Below are 6646 nucleotides of genomic sequence, written 5' to 3'. Positions count from 1 at the left end.
TATTCATTCAACATGTTCCTAGCGGCTTCTTGTAGGGTTCTATTTTTCCGTTCTACTAGACCATTTTGTTGGGGGGTCCTAGGGCATAAGTATTCGTGTTTATAACCATTAATTTCACAAAATTCAATAAATTTGTGGTTTTCAAATTATCCCTCATGATCACTTCTAATTCTTTTTATCTGAGTGTCTTTTTCATTTTCTATTAATTTACAAAAGATTTTAAAAACTTCGAAGGTTTCAAGGTTTCATCTTTAGTTTTTATGAATTTTACCCAAGTAAATCTTGAGTAGTCATCGATTATTACTAAGCAATATTGGTTTTTGCTTAGTGACTTGGCCCCGTGTGAATCAAACAGGTCTAGGTGAAGGAGCTCAAGTATTGAAGTTGTTTTGTTTAGGTTGGTTAACTTATGGTTTGACTTGGTTTGTTTACCTTGTTGACAAGCATCACAAGTTGTATTTTCAATAAATTTTAATTTGGGCAGACCTCTAACTAAACCATTTTGACTCATTTTGAAATGAGTCTAGTATGAGTGTAACCTAGTCTCCTGTGCCACAATTCAGTTTCCTCTTATTGTGTCAGTAGACACTCTAGTGAGGAGGTAGGTAGATCTATTGTATAAATGTTCTTTTTCCTAATTCCCTCAAGTGTGATTTTAGGATTAATAATATTCTTAATTATGCATTCAGTTTTTGAAAATGTGACTAAATATCCTAAGTCACATAATTGGCTAATACTAAGTAAATTGAAACTAAATTATTCAACCAATAATACTTTTCGAATGTAAAAATCAGAATTTAATTAGATATTATCTATTCCAATTACCTTAAGGGTCCCGTCATTGCCGAACGCTACAAACCCTAGGTTCTTATGTTTCAGCTTACTGAATTTCAATCTATCTCCAATCATATGTCTAGACCATCCACTATCTAGCATCCATTAATCCAAATCTTTATGTTCCTACATAAAGTATTTACTTTGGGTCAAATTAATGGATTCAGAAGATAGTTTGATTGAAATCAACTTAATGCTTCATCTCACCCAGTCTAAATGATCAAACATGGTATTCGTATGGGTGATTGTGAGATGGTTTATTAAATTTATTGGGATAAGTTAATTTGTCTGATTTAAATTAATTAATTTATTAAGTTAATTATTAAGTTGATTTAGTTGATTAGGTTAATTTAATTATTAAGTTAATTATTAAGTTGAATTGATAAAGTTAATTTAATTATTAAGTTAATTATTAAGTTGAATTGATAAAGCTAATTTAATTATTAAGTTGAATTGATAAATTTTGAAATCAACTTAATGCTCCGTCTCACCTAGTCTAAATGATTAAATATGGTATTCCTATGGGTGATTGTGAGATGATTTATTAAATTTATTGGGATAAGTTAATTTGTCTGATTTAAATTAATTAATTTATTAAGTTAATTATTAAGTTGATTTATTTGATTAGGTTAATTTAATTATTAAGTTAATTATTAAGTTGAATTGATAAAGCTAATTTAATTATTAAGTTAATTATTAAGTTGAATTGATAAATTTAATTATATTAATTTTAATTAAAAATTGCCTAAGTTCAACTTAGATCCATCTTACCCGATTCTAAGTTATCAATCAGGGAATCTTAAGTAGTTTTATGAGATGATTTTCTTTCACTATAAGAAAACAGGGCTTTAGAGACGAAAAATTTCGTTTCTGAAGGTCATTTTTCTGTCTCTAAATAATATTTGAAACAGAATATTCCGTCTCAACATTCCGTTATTGAAAACCCCGTAGCTAATTTTGAGACGGAACTATTCTGTCTCTAATTTCATAAACAAATTAAAAATTGTTTATATATCTGTTTTTAATTTGACCAAAAGAAATTATTTTTGAAAACAAATTTCGTCTCTAATTTTGTTTTAAATCCGTTATTAGTCTGTTTCAAATTATATAACACATATAATTTTAATCTGTTTATAATCTGTTTACAATCTTATTTATAAATCTGTATATAAAATTCGTTTATAATTTTGTTTTAAATCTGTCACAAGTTACTACTTAGGCATGACTGAACCATACAACCACCAAAAAAAAATAAAAATAAAAATACTCTGGCATGTGATTTGCTAAGAACTAAAACATAAACTTCACATTTAAAGGAAACATCATTGCATCACACATTTGTCCAGATTAATTTTTTTTCTGCAATCATATAAAACGTCAAAGAAAAAAAAACCCACATCTTTAAAGAAACATTTGTGACCTCCTACCGAAGCAAGCTAACAAGTAGTCTCCATCCCATACTACCATAACAATCATAGGAAATGACTAATAACTGACACCTAGAGCCCCTAGACAGTGTGATGCATCCGACCTCACCTCCTCGGCTACTCCGCCTCCGAGTCCACCGTCCCATTCTGGGTGGTATCTTCCTCACCTGCAATCATATATAATGAGTCCACCGACCCAGCAAGTATAATCAACTAGTAGGTATATAACATAAATAACAAATTTGAAGCTTAACGTATGAAGCATAAAATCGATATATGTTATACATGAATGAAACAAAAAGTTAGCTTAAGAGAAGAGAAGCTGGGTAGCATTGAGCATGATAATAACAATATATATAGAAGCAAATAACATTACCGATATAACTTATTAAACATGTGTTGGATCGAGACCGCGCTAGAGGGGGGGGGTGAATAGCGCTCGCGGCTAAATCGTTCGTTTACCGGAATCGTAAAACTATCAGAGTAATTAAAACCTCGTTCAGAAATTAATGCAGTGGAAATAAAATAGAGAAACACACACAGAAGAACACAGAGGATTTACTTCGTTCGAAGCCTAAGGTGACTCCTACTCGAAGGCCCGCGATCCTTGATCGCTTTCGGTGGGCAACAACTATAAGCTCGATAAGATTTACAAATTACAATGAAAGTATTGAAATAACTTTATACCGACAACTTAAGAAAGAAGGAAATTGGAGCTCCGGGTCGTCGAAATATCGCAACAGCACTTCGGAATGACTTTGTTAGCAGCACGTTGAAGAAGGAAAGCCTGGAACTTGATGATCTGAAGTGCTGGTCGAAACTCCCTTATAAAGGGTGTTCAAGGCGCCTTGAAGGCTGTTCAAGGCGCCTCCATGCTGCCGAGTCTTCCGCGTGGATCAAATCTGATCTGGTCGAACTTCATCCCTTTAAGGCGCCTTATCCCCTGCTCAAGGCGCCTTCCAAGGCGCCTTATACCCTCATGAAGGCGCCTCCATTGAAGCTTCGCAGCCAGGTCAGCTTTTGCACCCGAGGGGCCTCCAAGCTCCATGGAGGCGCCTCAGACACTGTTCATCCGAGGCAAATCTTCGTTATTTTGTCCCTGCAAGACATGTTAGTCCCAAACAACATCCTGCAACACAAAGTTAGCACAAAATAACAATATGATAATAAAGAATGTTTATGACAGTCTCCGGATTGTCCGGGTCTGACTTCGGATTTCCAACCGGAAACCCTAGGTCGACCCGATGCCTACTGTTCCCTCTACGGGGAACGCGTCCTCACCTACTCCACTCAGGAGATTTACCTTATGCCAGTCCGGTCCTCCAGACCGACTGGACTTTCCGCCTAGGGTTACCACCCCCTAGGACCTAGGGTTACCGCCCCCTAGGGTTTTTCTCCACCTAGGGTTACCACCCCCTAGGACCTAAGGTTGCCGCCCCTTAGGGTTTTCTTCCACCTAGGGTTACTGCCCCCTAGGACCTAAGGTTGCCGCCCCTTAGGGTTTTCCTCCACCTAAGGTTACCGCCCCCTAGGACCTAAGGTTGCCCCCCCTTAGGATTTTCCCCTGCCTAACCGCAGTTAGGACTTTCCTGAAACCTTATTTAACCACGTTAGATAACACGGAATCTTAACTTTGAATCCCTTTGCCATTATCAAAATTGAGGTTCGATCGTCGGATGCTTACTGCACCAACAACATGTGCTTAGGGAAATTAGTGGTAACCGTCATTTGAGCCTGTTTAGTCAGTCCATTATCGAACTCTAGAGGTACCTCTTAGGAGACTTGTATTCTTATGGTTTAAGCCATCATATTCTTCATTATCATATCTATATGGAGGAGCCCTCCCCGGAGCTCCTCCCGGGGCACCTATCTCGTATTGTTACCACACACATACCCCTAAGCATCCAATTATCACGAAGGATTAAATATAAATCACACATGACTCAATGCATATCATAGTTTACCCGTAAACATACATAGTCTTATACTATCCTTCATAAAGAACCCATAAGAACACAAACTGATACAGCAACCTAATAGATTTTTTTTTCATTCAAATATTAAAATTCTGCATAGCCCTGGAGAACCAAGAAGGAGCAACAACTAGGTTGCATGCCACCAAAATCTAACATAGAAATACTAAACTAACATGGTAAAGCAACCTCAATGATAAAAGCACAGCAAGGGACTCACATACATGTATGATAATTAGTTAAACCTTTGCGGAAAATGAGTTATCATCACATACTTACCCAACTATATTTTTTTTTGTCATTTATTTTGTTCAATCTGATCATGCATAGCTAGAGAAAACAAAAGAAGAACTATCAAATCACACCAATTCCCCTTACTTCCAAATCTGTACCAAAATTTCCAAACCGATAAGAAGAAGTGATCCTATTGGAATTGCAAGTCATGCGTATTCAATTCAAATAACTCAAGTACATATTGGAAGAAAACCATTACTGAGGTATCATGAGTTCAAATTTGGTTAAAGTTGTTCAAAGCTAAATCTAGAGAAGCTCGAGCATGGCATCTATAGCATAGTATTGCTAGCCCAACCCCTCTCACGAGCAGAGCATGGCATGAACTAAAACAGTATTACCTTCTCATGTTACCTTTACCCATTATTCTCATAGAGGATAACTACAACTAAAATCAAACAACACCCACGCACTAAGGCCACCCCTTCATTATTCGTCGGCCGGTACTCGCGTGAGGGAGAGATTTCTGACTGGTGCTCGTGTGAGGGAGAAGATCGTCGACGGTTGCTCACGTGAGGGAGAAGAGGTTCGGTAAGGGTAGAGGAGGCGGCGCCGCGGTGCTCACGCGAGGAGGAGAGCCGGCTGCCATGGCTCGACAGAGAAGGGAGATCGTCGATGGAATAGAGAGAAAATCGTGAGAGAGGGAGAGGGCTCGGGGAAGAGGGAGTGCGGTGGGGGATTTAAGGAAAAACTAGAGTTCGGGTTTTTATTTCATACGTAGGTTTAGCAGGTTTAGTACGATTAAACTCTAAGTTGATTCTTTAATCAATTCTCACTCCCGGATATTTCTAATAGACTTTTTCTCGAGCTCATAATTGTATATCTCTAAATAAGTTGTACGAGCTCCGATTAATTTCAAAAAAAATTATAAAAATTCCTAAAAAATTCAATAAGATTATTTGTCAAATAACCCTATTTTTAATTATTATTTTGTTGCCGTATTTTACAATAATAATAAAAAAATTAATATACTTATTTTATAATTGAATATAAATTAAAAACGGAATTCATTTCTGTTTAAAAATATATAAACAGATTTATTGACAAATAAAATTTGGTATCCAAATTCTGTTTTAAATCTGTATTTATTTTTGTTTCTAGATATTTTTTTTATAAATTCATTTTTGGTTCGTTTTAAATTCTGTCTCAAATGTTTTTTTATATATTATATTTTATTTAAATATAATTAATTAGTAATTCCGTATTAAATTCGTTTTTGATTTACTAAAATTTAAAACAGATTTTAAGTCCGTTTTAAAAATCCGTTTCTGAAGCCATGTTTTCTTGTAGTGTTTAATTTAGATTATTTCTAAGGATTAATTTACATTTGAGTTAGACTTAGGTTTTTCAATTAGTCAATTAAATACACATTTCAAAGATTAGCTCCCAGGCAGTGGTGAGGCACTAGGTCTTCTTGGGTATGAGATCATCCACCACTTTCTAGACAGAGTCTTTCAACAAAAATATATATTTAATTTTTTTTTTGAAACCCCTAGGTTTAACTAATAACTGTAAATTACGCATAGGTCCTTAATCTATCCTAATCTAAACATGCATATTATAAGGAAAGAAAACAAACAATCATCAAGCAATTTTTTCTATTTATTAAGATAATTTTTATATTGGCTCCCCCTGGATCATAGCCTAGATATGGTATATCAAGGTAATGGACTTGATCCTTGGGGACCCAATATTGACCAAGTCCAACTTGATTGACCAAGTTGGACTTAGGTACCCATGCTTGGACTACCTTTCTATTCGGTCTGTTAACAAGTGATAAATAAGACCGATATTTTCTTTTAGCTTTAAACCCTAGTTCGGATCGATTGTATACGACTTTCTGTTTTCCAAGAATCAAATCAAGATTCTTGGAACCCAGTGTGAACCGTTCCAATGCTATCTTCAAATCTTTGACTTGACTTTTCAGGCTGGAATTCTCTTCCTCAAGCTTTTGGACTTGAGTTGAGGTTCCAGTCGGAACTGGGTCAGTCAAGGATTCGGAGTTAGTCACTTCTTTAAGGGATGTTACCTCTTTTAGAAGTGATTTGATTTGAATGTTGGATTTTGCTAATTTATGCATTAAGTAATTAACTAAATTGTATAAACGAGAGGTACTTACAG

General features: G+C 35.4%; 1 long non-coding RNA gene across 1 annotated transcript; it reads right to left on the bottom strand.

The window, feature by feature from the left end:
• Nucleotides 1-2113: 2113 nt before the first annotated feature.
• LOC122049541 lies at nt 2114-5195 on the bottom strand. Its single transcript, XR_006130985.1, has 2 exons — nt 4939-5195; nt 2114-2428 (listed from the first exon to the last, which is right to left on the bottom strand). It is a non-coding gene; the product is annotated as an uncharacterized LOC122049541 (long non-coding RNA).
• Between the last annotated feature and the right edge of the window lie 1451 nt (nt 5196-6646).

The sequence above is a fragment of the Zingiber officinale genome, chromosome 2B (assembly GCF_018446385.1).
Source record: "Zingiber officinale cultivar Zhangliang chromosome 2B, Zo_v1.1, whole genome shotgun sequence".
In the NCBI taxonomy this organism is placed as follows: domain Eukaryota; kingdom Viridiplantae; phylum Streptophyta; class Magnoliopsida; order Zingiberales; family Zingiberaceae; genus Zingiber; species Zingiber officinale.
Note: the sequence above shows the minus strand (reverse complement) of the source record. Positions and strands in the feature narration are given on the sequence as shown.